Raw genomic sequence first — 22,257 nt, forward strand, 5'->3', positions numbered from 1 at the left:
TACTTTTTTTTTCTTAGAAGTTAACAAAAGCCAGTCATAATTACGTGATTTCGCTACATGAGGTCAGAAAAAGACTTAGATGGGTAGTGCTCTTCACCATGGCGGATCCTCTGACTATGAGCCTGGCACGGGAGTATCATGTTAACAAGGAAGAAATTATCACCGATGAAGACAATGTAATCTTTGGGGAGTGTTCGTGGCCCAAAACTGTGATGACGAACTATCTAGTGTACGGGTGAGTTACTAATGTAGGCATTGACGGAATACGCAATAACTCTGATCAAATTGTGCCCTCTTTTTCAGTAAGACATTCATTGGTTGAATATCTTTCATAAAGGAATCTTGAGGATAAGGTCCATATTCAGAAACACTTTGCTCGGTAAAATTCTAATTTCTGCCCATACTCCCCCTTCCACTCCCCAACAAGCTTGGGGACAGGTGGGAATGCGGGGTTTTGGGTGGGGTACATGAAATGCGTCGGAAATGCGTATTTTTTGCGTAAAATGGAAAAATTCCCATTAAAAAGTCTACGGAATTTTCATTACAAGTTTCCTAATTGTACTAATTTCAGTAATTCGGTAAATCTATAGAACAGCAACTCCTTACATATTCTTTTCTATTACCCCCCTTCCCCCCAACAAGCTTGGGGGCACGTGGGGAATCGGGGGTTATGGGGGGAGCCAAAAGAGGCGAGATATGGCGATCCAAAAAAAATCTAAGGACAAAAACCTAACCTAACCGGGGGCTGTGCCCTCCCAGACCCCCCCTTACAACACTAACCTAACCCTAACATAAACCTAACCTAACATAACCTAACCTAGCCGGGGGGCTGCGCCCTCCCAGACCCCCCCTGCAACACTAACCTAACCCTAACATAAACCTAACCTAACGTAATCAAACCTAGCCAGGGGGGCTGCGCCCCCCCCGGACCCCCCCAACACTAACCTAACCCTAACATAAACCTAACCTACTGTATCCTTGCTTTGGGGCAGCTTTCCTCCTCTCACACCAGTTCTCTTATAGCTTCACACAATATGCCCTACCTCTACCAATACCCCTCCTCACAATACCTTAATGAAAGGATGAAGGTCCTGGCTGGTCCTCTTCTCGATTGTACACTGACTTGCATCGCAGGAGCGATGATTTCCCAGTAATCAAATTCGCTACCTTTACAACTAATGTCACTGGTGGCCATAGCTCAACTGCGCACACAGATCTCTGTGCACCTGTCTACCCAGCTCTGCCCCGCCTTCGAATACATATAGCAAATTTCCATTGGCGCAGCTTGTGGTGTTAAGAGGTGGTGGCACGTCATTGGACAAAAGAACTATAGACACAATAAGAATCCTATTCACTAGTTACCCACAAACCCCAGCAATAAACAAATGCAAGTCAGTGTACTGCTTATTTCCGAGTGTGATGGAGCTCCGTGGCTTGTTGTTGGCTTCTTCAACGTCATGAAACTAGTAATGAAAATCACGTAGACTTTGTAACGGTAATTTTTTCCATTTTACGCAAAAAATACGCATTTCCGACGCATTTCATGTATCCCACACAAAACCCCGCATTCCCACCTGTCCCCAAGCTTGTTGGGGGTGGAGGGGGGAGTATGGGCAGAAACTAGAATTATACCCTTTGCTCTCTCACCACAAGATAGTGAAAAGATTAGGAAAGATTTCCAGGTGCAAATAGGGGAGAATATGATTATTGTTTATTGTTTTTTTTTTTTTTTTTCAGGCTCTATTCCACCAGTAAATGGTGCTCTACAGGGCCTCATACAAAATTATATATACATAGTTGTCCTAAATACATACAAATGAAAATAAAAATATATATACTAATAAATAGAACTTAACCTAACCTAACCTAAGGTCTTGAAAACTACATTGCACCTTATAATAATAATCACAGAGAAATCCTCTTCTTAACAAAAAAGATAACAAGTCCATCCATCACTGCATGAGACATGTAAATAAATGTATAGACATAGACATAATATGAAAAACATAATATAAAAAATATACAAATCAGATCCATGTATCCAAATAAGAAATGAAGATATAAGTGGCTAAAGAAATGAAATTGAACATATGAAAAGTAAACACAATAACCATATAAATCATCATCGCCCATTACAATGCATAACATTCAGTGATGCACATCTCCACTTCATAACATTCTCTGAATATAAATGTTTTTAGCCTTTTCTTAAAAACTACAACATTCTCACTGCACTTTATATCATTAGGTAGTGCATTGTATAACCTTGGAACACTGTACTGAAATGTTCTTGCACCAATCCCAGAATTACATCTTGGATCAAACAGTCTGTTTACATCATGTGCATGTCTCGCAACTACATTGGCATTATTCTTAAATTTTTCCAGTAGGTCACTCAAATACTGTAGTTTACCACAGCATCATGTATGGTATGGATGTGATGACGTGGAATGAAAGTGAATTAGAGAAGCTAGAAATAGGACAGAGCAGAGTAGCAAGAATGGCTCTAAATGCACCAGGGTATGCAACAATAGAGGCATTAAGAGGAGACATGGGATGGAGTACCTTCAGAGAGAGGCATGTGAAGGCAACACTGAGATTTAAGGCTGGGCTAGAACGAATGAATGATGCAAGAATAGTTAGGAAGGTGTTTCTATGGAATGTTAGGAATAGCAGGTGGGGGAAGAAGTGTGTCAGGATGGTAGTGAAGAGTGGTCTGGAAACTAGTTGGGCATTCCAGCGAGTTGAGGGGAAGCATGTTGAGAGTAACTGGAGCATGATTGTTGGAAATAGAGAGGGCCCAGACTGGGATGTAAGGAAGTGGAAGAGAGAGATAGACAGAAGGGTGAAGTGTATTGGACTGAGCGAATGGAGGACTAGGATGGAACAAAAGAGTACTCTGGAGTGGTATAGGGAGAAAGAGGCCCCAATGTATGAAAAGTGGTATGATGGCAGCCTGGGGGGTGACTTCCTCTTCCGAGCTAGGGCACAGTGCATGAATGTGAATGCAAGGAGTTACAGATGGTCAGAGTCCCGCAGCAAAGTGTGCCAGATGTGTGACATGGGAGAGGATGAGACGGTGGAGCATGTGATGCTGGAGTGTGTGAAGTATGCCAGAGACAGAAATGAGATGATGCAAGTGGTGCTGAGGGAACTGGGGGATGCCAGGGTGGAGAAGACTGGAAGGGAATGGATGGTGTTGCTGCTGGGACTGTGTGGAAACACGAGTGAAAGGATGATAGAAGCTGTCAAGGAGTTCCTGGAGAGAATGTGGAGTGCCAGATGCAGGGATTAGTAGTATTAAGGATGGTGTCTGGTCTAGGTTCTTGCCACCTTTTTTTTTTTTTCTTTTTATCTCCTACAGGAGCTGCCGTTACTAAGGCCTGCCTCAGGAGAAATCCTGGGACACCTGTAGAATCAAGATCAAGATCAAATGCCAGGAGTCTTAGGAACAAGAATGATGAGTTATCTAGTTATATAGTTGAGAAGGACTTAGATGTTGTATGTGTCACAGAGGCATGGGTAAATGAGGAAAAGTTTAGGGAAAATAGGAAAGAATATGAAGTAGATGGATACATTATGTATTTACACCAGAGAATTGGTAGGATAGGTGGAGGAGTAGTTATTTATGTAAAAAAAATCCTTAATTTCCTGTCAGGTTAATGGTATTAAGGTAGATAACAGAGTAGTCCTTATGGCTGGATGTTAGAGTAAACAAAAGTAAGGTTATTAGAGTAGGAGCTTTTTATAGACCACCTAACCTGTCAGCAGATATAGACAACCTTATGGTAGATGATATGAATAAGGGGTGTACTAGTCAGACAATTATCTTAGGGGGATTTTAATCTTAAGTCAGTAAACTGGGAGAGGATGGTAGGAGATGCTAGTGAAAATAAGTTTATGGAAAGTTTTCAGGATAACTATTTAGTGCAGATGGTAGATAAATCTACTAGGGGGAGGAAGGTTTTAGACATAGTACTAACAAATATTGAGCATTGTGTAAAGGAAGTTAAGGTACTAACAAATATTGAGCATTGTGTAAAGGAAGTTAAGGTAGGAGAGACTTTAGCAAACAGTGACCATCATATAATAAGATTTATCATTAATTCCAGTAGGGATAATATAGTGAATAAGACTAGAGTTCCAAACTATCAGAAAGGTAATTATGGTAGGTTACGTCAGTTATTAGGAGAGGTAAACTGGGAAGATAGTTTTGGAAATAAAACTGCACAGGAGATGTGGGATATTTTTAAGGTTGTAGTAAAGGGTATAGTGATGCAGTGTATCCCTTACAAAGATATAAGGCAGAGAAACAGGAAGCCATTATGGTGGACTCACGAGATAGGTAGCCAGATCAGAGAGAAGAAGAGGGCATACAGAGAGTTGCAGAAAAGTGGGAAGATGTAGATTTGATTAGGTACAGACAGGTCAGGGATGATTTGAGTAAGGTTATAAAAAAGTAAAAGGCAGGCAGAGATAAAACTAGCTAGAGCTGGGAGTAAAGATCCCCAAAAATTATATAGTTGTTACAAGGTCAGTGATAAAAGAAATAAGGATAGGATTGGACCACTCAGAAAAGATGGTGTAGTAGTGGATCAAAATGAAGACATAGTAGAATTATTGAATGAACAATTTTCTTCAGTATTTACTAGGAAAGAATAGGAAATCCTGTTACAAACAGTGCGACGAGTAGTTTAAGAGCTTTAGAAAATATTGATATAAAACCGGGAATTATTAGGAAATTTATTCTTGAACTAGACGATAGGAAAGCTAGTGGTCCTGATGAGCTACATGCCAGAGTACTTAGGGAGGGTGTAGACAGTATTTCTGAAGCACTTAAGTTAATCTTTGAAAGATCACTTAGGTTTGCTGAGATACCTCAGGACTGGAAGTTAGCTAATGTTACACCAATATTTAAAAAAGGTAGGAAGGATGATGCGAATAATTATAGACCGATCAGTTTAACTAGTATAGTATGTAAGATACTAGAGAAAATCATTAAGGGTAGTATTTGGGAGCATTTAAATGAGAATAGATTAATTAGAGATACCCAACATGGCTTTAGATCAGGGAGGTCCTGTCTTACAAATTTGCTCGATATCTTAGAATATATTACCAAGGAGTTAGATGATGGAAATAGCATAGATGTTATATATCTAGATTTTAGCAAGGCGTTTGATAAGGTACCACATAGGAGGCTAGTGTACAAATTGAGACTACATGGGATAGGGGGTAGGTTAGTTGATTGGATTAGTGAATGGCTTTCTGATAGGAAACAGAGAGTAGTATTAAATGGGGCAATGTCTGAGTGGAAGGAAGTGGTTAGTGGGGTACCCCAAGGATCAGTGCTAGGACCTCTTCTTTTCTTGGTGTACATTAACGATTTAGATATAGGAATTAGTAGCAAAGTATCAAAGTTTGCAGATGATACTAAGATAGCATGTGCAGTACAGGGTGAAAAGGACAATTACAGAATACAACGAGACCTGGACAGGCTGATAGCATGGGCAGACAGGTGGCAGATGGAGTTTAATTCTAAAAAGTGTCAGGTTATGCATTTAGGTAAAGACAACACAAACTTTAGCTATGAGATGGAGGGATGTTGGCTAGAGGCAGTAGAGGAGGAAAGGATTTAGGAGTAGTGATAGACAGGACTATGAAATTTTCAAAGCAATGTTTAGAAGCAAGAAATAGGGCAAATAGGATCCTGGGTTTTATAAATAGAAATGTTAGTTATAAAAGTAAGGAAGTGGTGCGTAGCTTATATAATTCCTATGTTAGGCCCCATTTAGAGTATTGCATACAGGCCTGGTCACCCCATTATAGGCAGGATATCAACATGTTAGAAGCAGTTCAGAGAAGAGCAACTAGGATGATACCAGCATTAAAGCGCCTGGAGTATAGAGATAGATTAAAGGAATTAAACATGTTTTCATTTGAGAGGAGATGTATAAGAGGGATATGATAGAGTTATTTAAAATGTTCTCAGATACAAACTACATAGATGTGAGATCTTTCTTTACCTTAGAGGAGGAAGTAGGACTAGAAATCATGGCAGGAAGATTAGAAAGCAAGGCTGCAGATTAGATATAAGAAAATATTTCTTTAGTCATAGGGTGGTAGACTTCTGGAATGCATTGCCAGAGAGGGTTGTAAATAGCACTAGTTTGACAATGTTTAAAAACAGATTAGATAAGCACTTAAATTTATTAGATTTATAATTATGTATATCGCTGCATGATAGTTTTTTATAAGAAATTTACTATAGTTAAAGAAGACATGATCCCCATGTATGGGGATCACAGATTGTAGAGGAATTCGCTGCAGGACTTAGCCCTGTTAATGGGCCAAATATTTAAAATTAGTATATAATGTATTGTGTACTTGTAAGTGTATCTTTAAGTACTGATGACGATGTCGCTGTGCGACTGATACAGGATAACCTAGATGGGCCCTGGTGGCCCTTTGTTATCCTATTATTTATGTTATGTTATGACTGTTTTCAAGGGTTACAGGGATGATTAGCGGGGTTTTCAATAATGTATCTCTAGTTAATTATGTAAAAAATCTTGTCACTCTGCCTCTGGAACCATAAAAAACACCTTAAAAACTCGTGTACACTTAAATAAAACCTATTGAAATAGTGGAGTTGATAATACGAGCTTAAGTCTTACCAAAAGTGGCTCTGTACTAGTCTGTAGTCACCTGGTTGGGACTGCAAACACTCAAATAATTTATTTGCATTGAAGTCAACAAACTCACCTCTGGTACTTGGTATCCGGAGTTCAGCAAAGACAGGATGAAGGAGGAAGGGTAAATTTTTACAATAACATGAACAGCTCACTTTGGGATGAAATTATTTTTTCTTTTTGGTGGATTCGACCTGTTTTGAGTGAATTTGCACTTCGTTTCCGTCGCAAATCCGTAGTTTTATTTTATCCCCCTATCCCCCAGTTCTTACGGAAACGGTAAAACGAACCAACTCTTTCTTGTTTATGTTAATTTTCGACCTGGTTTGAATAAGTAAGCAGTTTCTTTTCAATGTGAAACAGTTTTTATTTTTTTATTTTTTTTTATCACCCTTCTCCTTACCCAGTCTGTTGTGGATATTCGAGTTTCCAGTAAAATGAAGCATTTTTTTTTCTGGTATAATTTTACTGGTTACCAATGAATATAAACTAATCTAACTTTTACCTAACCTAAACAGAACCTTACCTAACCTAATCTAACCTTAACCTAACCCAACCTTACCTAACCTTACCTTATCCCAATCTAACTAACCTTATCTAACCCAAACTAACCTTATCTAACCTAAACTAAATGTTTTGCGTGTGAATCTGTATGTTATAGGGATCAACAAAGTTTTCGGAATGATTAATTTTGTGGTGCATGTAACCTAGCTTTTCTATACTATTGTAAGCTCCCCAGCTGTCACTTATTATCACTGATCCTTGACGGATGTATTTTTGTATGAGTGAGGGGAGCATGTCTTTGTCGCACCACTCAGCCTTACCCACTGGCCCCACTAGCGGTACAACAAAAATTATCTTTAAGGAGCACTCTATCCAAACTTGTGACACTACCTGGCCTCTCTCAAATTTCCAGCGCACGATGAACGTCTCGTCAATTTCAACAATAACTCCTGGACCACCAATAGCTTCCTGATTGTTCAGCCAGAAGTCTGACCTCACTTCAAAAAGTGCGTGAGGATAACACTGGAAAACTGTTGTGGTCCCACCGTGAACTAAGCCAGTGGTTAGCAGACAGAATAACCTTCCAAGGTGGTAGGTGAACGTTCTGTAAAAATGTTCCTTTTCTTAGTTTTGTGAATGCAGGAAGTGCCTGTGCACCTCCAAGTCTTTTCTCTTAGTTTACAGGGTTTTTTGGACTTGGGGCACTCCACCACAATAGGAAAAACACCGTGCTCCCTTAGGAATTGTACACTTTTCTTGTTGTTTAAAAAAAACCAGCGAATAGTAAGGAAATAATGCACACTACATCCAACACACGGTGGCATCTTCGTAAGACTGATTCAAATATTTCAAATTGAACCACTTCTCTCCTCACATGTTGAAATACGATACTATGATTGGCTGAATTAAATTTTTTTTCTTTAATTGGCTACTGGCTTCATGTTGAAACAAAAGAACCAATCACCATCATAATATATTGCTGTTGTACAAGCAACCCCTGCTTAACAAAGGGGTTACGTTTCTTAGAAAACTTTCGTTAAGCGAATTTTTGTTAAGCGAACCAATTATAACAAGTTTCACCCCTGACTTGAACTTCCATTGAGAGTAAACAAAGCGAGAGTACATCATAGTACAGTAAAAGGTTTAATGAAAGTAAAAATTATGAAGTTTAACATTTCAGCAGTTTAGTTTAAGACTAAGTCATTATAATGTATACTAATGTATGTATGTAAGTAACTTTATAATGTTGATGATCTTAAGTTTATGAAGGGAGGAAGAGTGGAGCGGGAAAGACGCTAGCTGGCAACCTGTGGAATGTAAACAAAAGGCGCATCATTGTACTACATACAAAACTTATATACCACATTTCCTCAAGGCTTTCCATTTTATCCAATAGCAGAGTCATGAGTTCGGGTGGTTCTTTTAGCTTATAAGGAAGATATGGTCTCACTGGCCTTCTTAAGAAAATAGAGTCTGCTGACTTGAAAATAGTAGAGACAGTAGATGAAGTCAAGCCATGGTGGCGAGCAATGTTATTAGTTTTCTCGCCTCTCTTGTGTCCGTTAATGATATCCAGCTTCACTTCGAGAGTAAGAGACTTCCTGGTCTTCTTAGCAACGCTAGGTGACATTGCAGGGTGTTGTGGTGGCATGTTGAGCGTGAGATGATGACCTGGTGCTGGACCCTGTTTTTGTTTTGAACTAAGAGCGGGGAAGAGTAGGGGAGTGAGTGGTGCGCATGTTGTCCACGAGAGGCGCTGGTGTATTCAAAAGCTTGTTGGCTTGTGTGATATGGCAGGGCTTTCAAACTTAGAAAAAATTACCTAGATAAAATTTCTTTAAAGCAAGTTTGGTGTTTGTTAAACAAGCAGATGGTAGTAAAAGGAAACACTCATTGTTGCAAAATTTTGTTGTGTGAATGTTCGTTAAGCGGGGGTTGCCTGTACAAATAATGTAACATGTACACGCAAATGCACACACCAAAATGGCATTCCTTGTGTCAGCCTGTCCATCGCAGGAGATGGTGCGTCGCCTGCTGCCATTGACACAGCAGTGAGTTTAATCTTTAAAAAAAGTGAATAAATAACAATTTGTGGCGAGTCTCTATGGGTTTAAATTGATCAGAACAACAAGGTCTTTAAGATGAGAAAGGTAATGAAACGTACTTGCTCTTCATGCTAAAGTACAGGTAACTCTCAATTTACATGATAGATGCATTCTAAGAGGCATCGTGTATATCAAAATTCGTGTAAAACAAACATGTAATTCTCATAAGAAGCAATAGATAATAGGGGGGGATGTGGGATGTGGTCCAAAAAAATTTGTACAAAATACTCTACATATTTGGCTAAATTAACATGTTTTTATTATTTACCATTCTAAATATTACAAGTGTATTTAAAGGAAAGGGAAAAGCAAGAAATAATAAGAGAAAGCAAAAAAATAATAAGAGAAAACAACAAAACAAAGAATACGTAAACACAACACTCACTGAGAAAAGAACTAGCCAAATATAAGAAACAGATGGATGAAGGACTTGGTAAAGTAGAGAAAGAAAAAGAGGACCTGAAAGATCTAGTTAGCAAAGAAGAGGAAAGACTACATGACGTGATTAAAAAAGAAGTACAGGCATGGAGAGTACAAGATAAAAAAGACAAAGATAACTTACAGGACGTGATTCAAGAACAACTAAAGAAAGAGACGAGAACATGGCAAGCAAAATTATTGGAGTCCTTATGGAAAAGGAAAACCTAGTAAGGGAAATTGCAGAAAAAAAAGTACAATTATCTTTGGATTAAAAGAAAAAATGTAAAATGTAGACCAAGAAGGGAAAAGGAAGAAATGAAATCAGTTAAAGACCTACTAAAAAATCTAAATGATGAAGGTAGACAGAACCTAGAAGAGGAAGTGGAGGAAATTCACAGAATGGGACCTTATCAAGATGGAACAACAAGACCAATTAAGATACTAGTAAGATCACAAGCAGCAACAGAAGAAATATTATATAGAACAACAAAACTCAGAGAAACAGAAGGCTGCAAGGATATATATATATATATATATATATATATATATATATATATATATATATATATATATATATATATTATGTTATTTCAATGCCCGTAGTTTACAAAGTAAATTTAATGAGCTCCAAGCTCTTATATATCAAGAAAACTATGACATCATCGGCATCACAAACTTGGATTAATACAACACACAGAGATTACCTCGCAGAATACTCACTTGATGGCTATAACGTTTTTAGTAGCGAGAGATCTCACCATACTGAGGGCGGTGTAATGTTTTACGTCAAAAGTACTCTTCATGCTCGTGTGATGCAAACTTCAACCATTGCAAACATAGATGTCAATTTCATTCATATAGAAAATAAATCCCGAAAAATAACATTAGGTCTCATCTATTGTCCTCCAGCCCAGTCACCTTGCCACAGACGAACAATTGTATGAACAAATCGCGGATATTTGCTGCGTAAACAATTGCATAATTATGGGAGATTTTAACCTTCCAGTCACAAGGTGGGGCAAACCACTGACAGCTCATGCTGGCCAGCAGCTGTATAATAGCATGCTTGAAAGCTCCCCTCTACCAGCACATCAAGCATCCGACAAGAGGTAACAATATCCTTGATATCGTTCTAACAAATGATGAGAATACTATCGAAAATGTGGAAATTGGACCAGAATTCAGTTCCAGCGATCATCGCACCTTAAAATTCACCATAAATTTTGACAAAGGAAAAGTGAATGAAAGTAAAGAAAAAGTGCCAGACTATCGGCGTGCAAACTACACAAGACTCCGTATGCAGCTTGCATCCATTGACTGGAATATACTGCTGGAAACACCAGATGTAGATAAGACATGGGAGGTGTTTGCTGAAAAGATAAATGATACAGCTAAGATGTGTATACCACTAAGAAACAGAAGGAAATTACTAAAAACCAAACCGAAATGGTGGAATAATGAAATTAGAAGCTGTCTTCTAGCAAAGAAAGAAGCATACAACAAATACAAATTAACACAACATAATAATGATAAATTAGAGCATGACAGATTGCGTAGACAAGCAAAAAAGTTGATAAAAAGCAGCAAAAAATCTGTAGAAGCTCAGATCGCAAACTCCTGTAAAACCAACCCAAAGGAATTTCACAGTTATGTAAAATCCAAAAGAGTTTTAGCCTCAACAATTGGTCCACTAATAACAGAAAACGGAAACCAAATAGATAACGAAGTTGAAATGGCAAACGTCCTAAATAGATTCTTCTCAACAGTCTTCACGACTGAAGATGTCCAGAACAGCTTGCCCATGCCAGAGCCTCAGGCACAAGGCAGAACACTGCCTGACTTCATAGTTACAGAAAATGAAATCCTCACAGTCATGAACAGCATGAACGTAAACAAAACGCCTGGACCAGACAAGATATCACCCAGGCTTCTCAAAGAAGCGAAAAATGAGCTCGTGAAACCACTCACGATTATATTCAATAAAACTTTACAAGCAGGGAAAGTCCCCCAGGAGTGGAAGCTAGCAAATGTCACGCCCATTTTCAAGAAAGGAAATAAATCACTCCCAGCTAATTACAGACCAATCAGCCTTACTTCAGTAGTGTGCAAGCTGATGGAAACGATAATCAGAGATAAGATTGTCAAATTTTTAGAAGAAAATAAGATCATGAAAGATTCACAACATGGTTTCAGAAATAAGAGATCCTGCTTAACAAACTTACTAGACTTCTTTTATGAAGTTTTTAACTCGTATGACGAGACAAAAGCAGTGGATGTTATTTATCTTGATTTCCAGAAAGCTTTCGACACTGTCCCTCACAAGAGGCTAATCAGCAAAGTAAAAGCTCACGGCATAGCTGGAAATACCCTGAAATGGCTGGAAGACTGGCTCTCTGACAGAAAGCAACATGTTGTTATAAATGGAAAAGAATCAGAGTGGCACAATGTAAAAAGTGGTGTTCCTCAAGGCTCTGTATTAGGACCAGTTCTTTTCATTGTTTATATTAATGATATTGATGAAGGAATCAATTGTAAAATAAGCAAATTCGCGGACGACACCAAAATAATGAGCAAAGTGACATCAACGTCACAATGGCAAGAACTACAGTGTGACTTAAATAAACTGACACGCTGGGCAGAAAAATGGCAAATGAAATTCAATATAGAAAAATGTAAAGTCCCACACATTGGAAGTAACAATGTACAAGCAAAATACGTAATGAGTAATGTACCTCTGGCAAGTGCTGAGAATGAAAAAGATCTTGGTGTTGTGGTGTCTAAAGATCTCAAGCCGAGTAAACACTGCACAGAAGCAGTAAAGAATGCAAATAAATTAGTTGGGTTCATTGGAAGAACCTTTGAATTTAAATCAGAAAAAGTTATCCTTACTTTATATAACTCATTGGTGCGTCCTCAGCTCGAATACTGTGTGCAGTTCTGGTCACCATATTACAGAAAAGACATTGAAAAACTGGAAAAGATCCAGCGTAGAGTGACCAAGATGATTCCGAGATTAAGAAACAAGCCGTATGAGGAACGACTGGAAGCATTAAATTTATTCAGCTTAACAAAGCGCAGGATAAGAGGAGACCTAATCGAAGTTTTCAAAATTTTTCAGGGATACAACAACCTTGATGTAAATAAATATTTTACTATTGATCATTCCACCATAACAAGGAATAATGGATTTAAAATTACACTAAAACGCTTTAAAACCCATGAGGCAAAGCACTTTTTCTTTAATAGAATTGTTAACATTTTGAATAAGCATCCTTCAGAAATAGTTAACAGTACTTCCATTGCATCATTCAAAAACAAAATGGATAAATATTTAAAGAATAACCCCCAACAAGCTCTCTTCTTGTCTGAATAATTAAACATTATATTATTATGTCAATTATTTTGTGTAACTTTCTTGTAGACACATATGTAGAGTTCACCGTAGGGTGAATAATAGAATCTCCTTTCATCCTTTCCTGTGAAAATTCCATGTCAGTTTTTCCATACTGCATGGTACTTTTCCAAGCTATTTTCCATGCCAGTGAAAGCTGGAGGGAGTGGTGGGTGGGGAGGAGCCTTCTCCTGTACTGTCCTGTCTCTCTTATCTGTAGCCAGTTAGAAGTAGTTACCAAACAGCCTCGAAAGGACCAACAGGTCTGTTGCTGTTTGGCTTTCTTTTGTATTCCTTTGTGTATATATATATATATATATATATATATATATATATATATATATATATATATATATATATAAGAAAAAAAAAAAAGAATGAGAAAGAAAGGAAGAGATACAACGAATTGGCGGCAGCAGTAAGGGAAAAAAATAATAAAAGGTCAGAGGTGGAAGGAAAAAAAAGGCTTTTTTTTTGGAGAATTCTAGTAATTCACTTCAGGGGTCCACGGTGCCTTGGCGTCTGTGGTGTGGGGCACCTTGGTGTCCGGGGTGCGAAGTTCCTTCACCTCTGTGCTGGGCCCCAGCCCTGGGGTCTGCGGTGGGGGGACTTTTACCGCTCCAGTCATGATTCAGCCTTCGTATGGGGTAATGTTTCTGCCTTTCATCCTATGAAACATGGAGGATCAGAAAAAAAAAAAAAAAAAAAAAAACGCTACAAAGGGATCATGCAAAAGATGGGTAAATAATTACATAGAGAATAGAATTTTATTTATCACCGATATAAGAATAATTTTTACAGTTAGCCCATATATACATATCTGAGTACACTGGAAAAAAAAAACTATGCAAAAGTTAATTACATTTTGGGGTTTTCATCCTCAATTTTTTGGAGTTTTTTTTTTTTTCAAATGTTCCAATCTTCATTCTTAAGTAATTGAAAAATTTAATCTCATCATCAATATGATGAAGAAATAAAGTATGGAACTCTCCTTCACTCTTTCTATCTTTCAGCATAGAATGAAGCCACAATCTCCTTTTTTGCTTTCTTTCTTCGTCTTCATAAAGTGGAATGGCGACCACTGCCAAATCAGATGGAGAAAAGTCACTCATCCTCCGTCACTGGTGGTTTGTCTTCCACTATAGTAAAACTAAATTGTACTGACCCGTAGGGTGTTTGCCATTCTGCCAGATTTCCAACCAAAACATTCAGTCTATATGGTTCTTTAATCATAGTATTATCAACAAATGGTATTCTAAGAATATTCTGACTATTTCATTACAAATAAGTGTTATATACTAAGTCAAATGAAGGTATTTCATGGACATGTATGACAATGTGGCATGTCAGGATGGGCGACGTTCCTAGTCGACCCGAGGCAGGATTTCCCCTGGGGGAAGGGGAAAGGAGTCACCACGCAGGTGCATGTCGACTCACTTCTCATTTGGTCTCCACAATGGAAGGATACACTGACGCTTCCTCGCCTGTGTGTTGTACAGCCAAACCAAGAAGTTTGTCTGCAGAATTAATAGATAGAAACTTGCAAGGACCACTTTTACCAATAAATCAAGCGAGGAAGAGGACAGCAGGTGCAGCTGGTATATCTGAAGGCACAGTGAAGAGGATTTGTCCCAGTGCAAACAAGATATACACCACAGCATCACAATCTTATCAGCGTTTCTTTTCCCCATTCATTATATTACACTGCATGGGTATCTCAAGAGGACATAATAGTAAATATTTGGTAAATAATCAGCCTCATTTTCACTTTCATAACCAGTACCTTTACTATATTTAATTTACCTATGGCATCTTCATGTCTTGTCCATCACATATATTTTCTTAGTGAAGTCATGCATTAAAACGAATAAAGAACAGTTATTTTGTTTTCCTTGAAGTAATGAGAGATATGGCAGCATTGCACGGATTATAGGCCTAGCCCTACGGGTCAGTACAATTTAGTTTTACTATAGTGTTGAAGGAGAGGAAGGGATGGGACCGATAGTGGAGCGAGAGCAGACCGGACATGTGAATGCACCAGGACCTTGACCAGAGCGAGAGCGAAGTGAAACTTTAAGGCGGTGTCACACTAGCACTTTTCCGTCTTCTTTTTCCATCAGTTTTCTAGCGACTGACAACTTTTGCAGATAGTGGCCATCACACACAAGCTTGCTTCCGCCTTTGCCGCACTTGTCGATTGTAAATAAACATGGCTCCTCATTCACCCCAACAAGCCGCGGCTTTTTGCACCTTATAATGTAATCAGCTGTTCTGTGATCCCAAAGGCAACGGTGACCTCTAATACTCTCTATGAGAAATTCGTCAGTGTGTTTTGTCCACTGCTCATCTTGGCCAGCTACTTGGAAGTTGCCTTGGAAATATTCAAAAACGTTGCACATTCGCACTCCCCTGGAAATGTACACAAACAACTGAGGAACTTTTCATTGCTAGGCTAGAAGAAAAAAAAAAATGTATACAAATATATATTCATCAACTCATTTAAATTTCTTGTCATGATAATAGCATTCTTCCGTTTAACAAAAAAAAAAATTTTTAATAAAAGTGTTGATTAGAAACCATAGTTCTTATTTTGACTAAGAATTGGCGCTAGACGAAAATGATGCGTTCCGTCTGACTCAAGACGACAGAAAGAGTAGACAGAAGAGTAAAAAGACGATGGAAATCGCCTGAGATGACGGAAAAAGTGCTAGTGTGACGCTGCCTTTAGCGATAGTGTGAATCAAACCTTAGCCTCAGGAGGTGAGCTGCATCGGGAGTAAGCTTAACTAGTGTAGTGTAGTGGTGTTCACTACATATGTGTGTGTGTGTGCTTTACTGTTTGATCTGCTGCAGTCTCTGACGAGACAGCCAGACGTTACCCTACGGAACGAGCTCAGAGCTCATTATTTCTGATCCTCGGATAGACCTGAGACCAGGCACACACCACACACCGGGACAACAAGGTCACAACTTCTCGATTTACATCCCGTACCTACACTCAACCCTCGATTTGCCGGACCTCCATTTGCCGGATTTCGGATTTGCCGGACAAGAGTCTGTGGGAAAAAAAAAAAAAAAAAAAAAGGAAAAACAACATTACCGTCCCACAACCCAGTCTCTTCAAAGTACAAAATTATGTGTTTCTCGTTACGTTATCACGTGTGGGTAAAATATATAAAAGTAATAAAGCTGAAATTTGTTCCTTGTAGCAACATCAGTCAACAAATGTAGTGTGACAATGTGTTCAAGACATCCTGTGCCCACCACCTGGCTGCCTGCCTGCTCTCTGTCAGCCTTAAACCAATGGCTTAGTCTGTTGCAAAGCACCATGCCACACAGCTTTGTCATGCTGTTCATTACTGTTAGGTTAGGTTAGGTTGATTACTGTTATACTTTCATCATTGTTAGCCAAAGCATGAAAGCCTCACTTCAAAGTGGTGAAGAGCTTGGCAGTCACCCTATGGCCTGGGATATGTTGCAGATATGAAAAAATATATATTAAATAGAGTAGTTATATATAAGAGCCATGTCACACAGGAAAATGTTTGAACAAGCCTGGCAGTGCACCACACCCTTGTTAATGTCAATAAAATGGTTTCATGCTACACAAAACTCAAGGCAAAAATGTGTCCCAGTACTGAAGGGGTTAAAGTAGTGAAGACTGTGGTCATTAATCTTGTGCCCTCCATACACCCTTGCTAATGTCAATGAAATGGTCTCATGGTACACAAATCTCAAGGTAGAAATCAGTAAGGTCTCTCTCTCTCTCTCTCTCTCTCTCTCTCTCTCTCTCTCTCTCTCTCTCTCTCTCTCTCTCTCTCTCTCTCTCTCTCTCTGATATTAATCCAGTTTGATATATTTCAGATTGTGTTAAGAATATGGAGAAAGATGGACCAAGGCAGGAAGAGGAGGAGGAGAAGCAGGAGGAACAAGGAAGAGGTGGAGGAAGATGAGAAGAGAAGAAGAAAAGAGAAAAAAAAAAAAGGTAAAATAATAAATATTGTCATTTTATAAAGTTTTTGTTGTTTCAATCTCTCTCTCTCTCTCTCTCTCTCTCTCTCTCTCTCTCTCTCTCTCTCTCTCTCTCTCTCTCTCTCTCTCTCTTTCTTACTTTTTCTTTCTCTCTCTCCTCCTCCTCCTCCTCCTCTTCCTCTTCCTCTTCCTCCTCCTCCTCTTCCTCTTCCTCTTCTTCTCTTCTTCTTCTTCTTCTTCTTCTTCTTCTTCTTCTTCTTCTTCTTCTTCTTCTTCTTCTTCTTCTTCTTCTTCTTCTTCTTCTTCTTCTTCTTCTTCTTCTTCTTCTTCTTCTCCTCCTCCTCCTCCTCCTCCTCCTCCTCCTCCTCCTCCTCCTCCTCCTCCTCCTCCTCCTCCTCCTCCTCCTCCTTCCTTCCTTCCTTCCTTCCTTCCTTCCTTCCTTCCTTCTTCCTGTTATTGTTATTTACTTGTAGCTCAATATGATTTTCTCTTTCTATGTTTATCATTTGAATTGTTTTATTTTTTATTTGTTTGTGGGCCCACTTCTTCATAATTATAATCCTTGTGTTGTATATGCTCAAAACTCTTCCACACCTGGGTACTTGTCAAAAAGAACATCTGAGGTGTCCCCCTATCGTTCTGAATCGACTCATCCCCAGACAGGAATTGCAAATTTATCCTTCGCATTTTTCTCTCTCCTCCTTAAACAATATTACCACCTAGACAGAGTAACTTGTACATGTCCCTAGGCCAGCGAGCAGGAAGTGTGCAAGTTCACTAGACACACGCGTCAGTTCTCAGGAGTTAGATAATGCACATTTACATTTATCTCGCAACATCAGACTTTATTGAACTCAACTTAAGCGTGCTCAACATTAAGCTAATGACTTCAGAAGCCACACCTGTATGTTTTACACTTTTCACATCTTTTATTTCATGGTTACTTTATTTTGATTTTCTTACCTTTCGATTATTTTACCTTCTTTATCTTCATTATTTTTCTTTTAACCATCTCAAGTTGCTTCTATACGTCTCAATTATACGTTACCCATTTTTTCTTCTACCGCACAATAATTTCCCTTCCTTTCATAATATAATTTCACTCAACTGCAACTGCTTTTTACCTCATTTTATCCTAGTATGCATTTCATTTCCACCATAAAATTTCAACACTAATTTTTTTACGGATATCCTTTTCGTACTTCATTTCAACATACTTTCACCATATCAATATACATTTCAACATACCACTACCAAGATACTTATTTATCTTATTTCACTATTTCAATCCAACTATCAACATCTGAGTTTCACCATATCTTCATACATGCATATGTATTCAATATACCCACAATTACCAATATACTCGTTCAATATATTCACTATTTCCAATATACTCATTTCACAATTTCTTCACCCCCACCAATATATTCATTAACTATACTCATAAATTTTAATACACTCATTTTGATATCTCTTCATGCAGCATTCAATATCTCAATATACAATACTCATAATCATCACCATTGCAGCTTGCCCAAATATATATTTCATATCAATATTTCACATCAGTATTTCACTATATTCAAGATTCATTTCCCTTCATTTCTGCATGCATCAATCTGTATTTCACATTAATATTTCACTATAATCAAGATTCAACTATGTTATCCTCACAATTATCAATATTTTCGCTTAATCCTAATTTTTCCTGCATGAAATACACACAGCTGCTATCAAGATGCTCATCTCACTAGTACTGCAGGCCTCACTCTATATTCTCAACATTTTATATTCACAATATATATGCCTCACTATATCTCCAATATTCACTATACTCATTTTCCTCATGCTTCAAATATATATTCACTATATTCATTATCCTCAGCTTCAAATATATCCTCACTATATTCATTATCTTCATACTTCACTCTAATTACTCAAAATATTCACCTTACCAGATTTTCGGCATATATTCACTTCACTACATCCTCATGCTTCAATATACACTCACTATATTCGTGTCACCATATCACTCTCAACATATTAATTTCACCATATATCCATGCCTCACTTCATATACTCAATATATTTATTTCACTAAATATTTTCAATATTCCCTTTTTGCTTTATAACCATGCTGCAAATATATACCAACTATGTTCATGCCACCATATCATTCTCAATACAGTAATTTCACCATATACGCATGCTTCAATATACTCAATAGATCCAGATATTCTCAATATTTTACCATATCATGCTGCAATATATACTCACTGTACTCATTATCCTCATATATTATGCATGCCTCAATATACTCAATATATTCAAATATTCTCAATATTTCACTATATCATGCTGCAATATATACTCACTGTGCTCATTATCCTCATAAATACTCACTATTATGAGTGCCTCAATATACTCACTATATTCAAATACCATCAATATTTCACTATATCAAGCTGCAATATATACTCACTGTATTCAGTGTCATGTTACCACATCATTCTCAACATAATAAATTCACCACATCATATATGCATGCATCATTATACTCAAAACATTTACTTCCACAAATATCCTCAATATTTCCATCTCACTATATGTTCATGCTACACCATATATATTCAAGATAATGGGTTGGGTTGGGTTATGCTGGGTTGTTCTGGGTTAACTTTGGTTGTTTTGGGTTGGGTTGGGTTGGGTTGGACTATGCTGGGTTGTTTTGGGTTAGGTTAATTTGGGTTCAGTTTAGTGAAGTTAGGTTAGGTTCAGTTCAGTTAGGTTTGGCTGAGTTGAGTTCAGTTCAGTTTACAAAATAGTGAAGGTGACTCAGTGTAAACAGTGCACCTCTCATTATAGGAAAGTCAAGCTAAGAGTCCCTGAATGCTGCCAAGGAGACACACTGCTGCTGGAACACTGCACCTCCAAGCCAAGCCACAATGCAACACAAGCCTTCTACAACACCTGCAGCCATCAGCAACACCCAGAGTACAAGACAACACCTGGAACCATGAAGAACAGTTAGGATAGATTAGCAGTTTGGTATGTTTTTTTTTTTTTTTTTTTTTTTTTTTTTCTCCCAAGGACATTTTAAGAAAGTTTGGCATGTTATTATAGTATTTTAAGGCCATTTGGAATGTTTTATATGGTATTTTAAGACCATTTGGCATTTTTTATGGTATTTTAAGACCACTTGGCATGTTTTTGAGGGCATTTGAAGAAAGTTTGGCTATGGTAATACCATTTTATTGACATCATGAAGGGTGTATGGAGGTCACAATATTAATGGGCACAGTCTTCACTATTTTAATCCCTCACATAAGTTTGTGAAGCTGTATAAAATCACCAAATAGTAGCCACAAGGAATAGGGAGACTTGCGTTTTTTTTAGGGCATTTTTTAAGACAGTTTGGCATGTTTTTCAGGGCATTTGAAGATAGTTTTGGCTATGATAATACTATTTTATTGACATTAGGAAGGGTGTATGGAGGTGACAATATTAATGGGCACAGTCTTCACTATTTCAATCCCCCACATGAGTTTGTGAAGCAAGTGTTGGATTCTCAGGACAAAGATGCAGTGTGCTTGTTAAGAGATTCATTCAGTGCTCACTCACTCATTCACGTACTGAGCTCAGAGGGAATGAAGAATGTGCATTGTTGCTGCTTGTGTGTCAGACAAAGGGCTATATTCACAAACAATTTACTCTCACCATGACTGTTTTCCAAGGCCACAGAGATGACTGGCAGGGTTTTCAAGTGTTTCTCCAGTTAATAATGTAGAAATGTATTCACTCTGTCTCTGCAACCATAAAAATACCCTAAACAATGCGTTATTCTCTCAACACGACTGTTTTTCAAGGCCACAGAGATGACTGGCGGGATTTTCAAGACTGTTTCTCCAGTTATTAATGTAGAAATCTTGTCATTTTGCCTTTAGAACTGTAAAAACATTCTTCAAAATGGTTTATTCTCTCATTATGACAGTTTTCCAAGGCCACAGAGATGACTGGCGGGTTTTCATGAGTGTTTTGCCACGTAATATTATAGAAATGTTGTCACTCTACCTCTAGAACCATAAAAACACCATTAAAAATGCTTTATTCTCCACCATGACTATTTTCCAAGGCCAGAGATGATTGGCAGGGTTTTCAAGAATGTTTCTCCAGTTAATATTGTATAAATCTTGTCAATCTGCCTTAAGAATCTCTCTCTCTCTCTCTCTCTCTCTCTCTCTCTCTCTCTCTCTCTCTCTCTCTCTCTCTCTCTCTCTCTCTCTCTCTTTTAATGATTGAAAGAGTTGGTTTGTAAGATTGTCACTTCAATTTTCATCTTTGAATATTTGTTAACTTGAAAAATTGTTTAAAAATATTTTGTGAAGTTGAAAATTTTTTCAGATTTTTTGATGGCCACTGTGAAGACTGGCCATTAATCCCCTGATGTTTATGGATCTTTCTTAATGGCAATGAAATGGTCTAATGGTACACAAATCTCAAGGTAAAAATGTGTCCCAGTACTGAAGGGGTTAAATAGTGAAGACTGTGACCATTAATCTTGTCACCTCCGTAGACCCTTGCTAATGTCAATAAAATGGTCTAATGGTACACAAATGTCAAGGTAAAAATAGTGAAGATTGTGGCCATTATTCTTCTGCCCTCCATACACCCTTGCTAATGTCAATAAAATGGTTTAATGGTACACAAATCTGAGGGTAAGAATGTATCTTAGTAATGAAGGGGTTAAAGTAGTGAAGACGGTGGCCATTAGTCTTCTGACGTCTATAGATCTTTCCTAATGTCAATAAAATGGTCTAATGGTACACAAATGTCAGGTAAAAATGTGTCCTAGTACTAAGGGGGTAAAAATGGTGAAGATTGTGGCCATTAATCTTCTGCCTTCTTTAGACCTCTCTAAGTGTCAATAAAATGGCCTAATGGTACACAGATCTCAAGGTAGAAATGTGTCCCAATACTGAAGGGGTTGAAATAGTGAAGACTGTTCTCATTATTCTTCTGCCCTCTATAAACCTTTCCTAATGTCAATAAAATGTCTAATTGTACACAAATCTCAGGTAAAACTGTGTCTCAGTGTTGAAGAATGTGGGCATTAGTCTTCTAATGTGTATAGATCTTTCCTACTGTCAATAAAATGGTCTAATGGTACACAAAT

At 38.0% G+C, this 22,257-nt stretch overlaps 2 long non-coding RNA genes across 2 annotated transcripts; both read left to right on the top strand.

Moving 5' to 3' along the window:
- The first annotated feature begins 33 nt into the window (after positions 1-33).
- LOC123500314 lies at positions 34-17,016 on the top strand. Its single transcript, XR_006673244.1, has 3 exons — positions 34-235; positions 7,606-7,784; positions 16,974-17,016. It is a non-coding gene; the product is annotated as an uncharacterized LOC123500314 (long non-coding RNA).
- An 18-nt stretch (positions 17,017-17,034) lies between these two features.
- On the top strand, positions 17,035-20,084 carry LOC123500315. The gene is made up of 2 exons (XR_006673245.1): positions 17,035-17,094; positions 19,950-20,084. It is a non-coding gene; the product is annotated as an uncharacterized LOC123500315 (long non-coding RNA).
- The last annotated feature ends 2,173 nt before the right edge of the window (positions 20,085-22,257 follow it).

The sequence above is a fragment of the Portunus trituberculatus genome, unplaced genomic scaffold (assembly GCF_017591435.1).
Source record: "Portunus trituberculatus isolate SZX2019 unplaced genomic scaffold, ASM1759143v1 PGA_scaffold_202__28_contigs__length_962959, whole genome shotgun sequence".
NCBI classification, from domain to species: Eukaryota; Metazoa; Arthropoda; class Malacostraca; order Decapoda; family Portunidae; genus Portunus; species Portunus trituberculatus.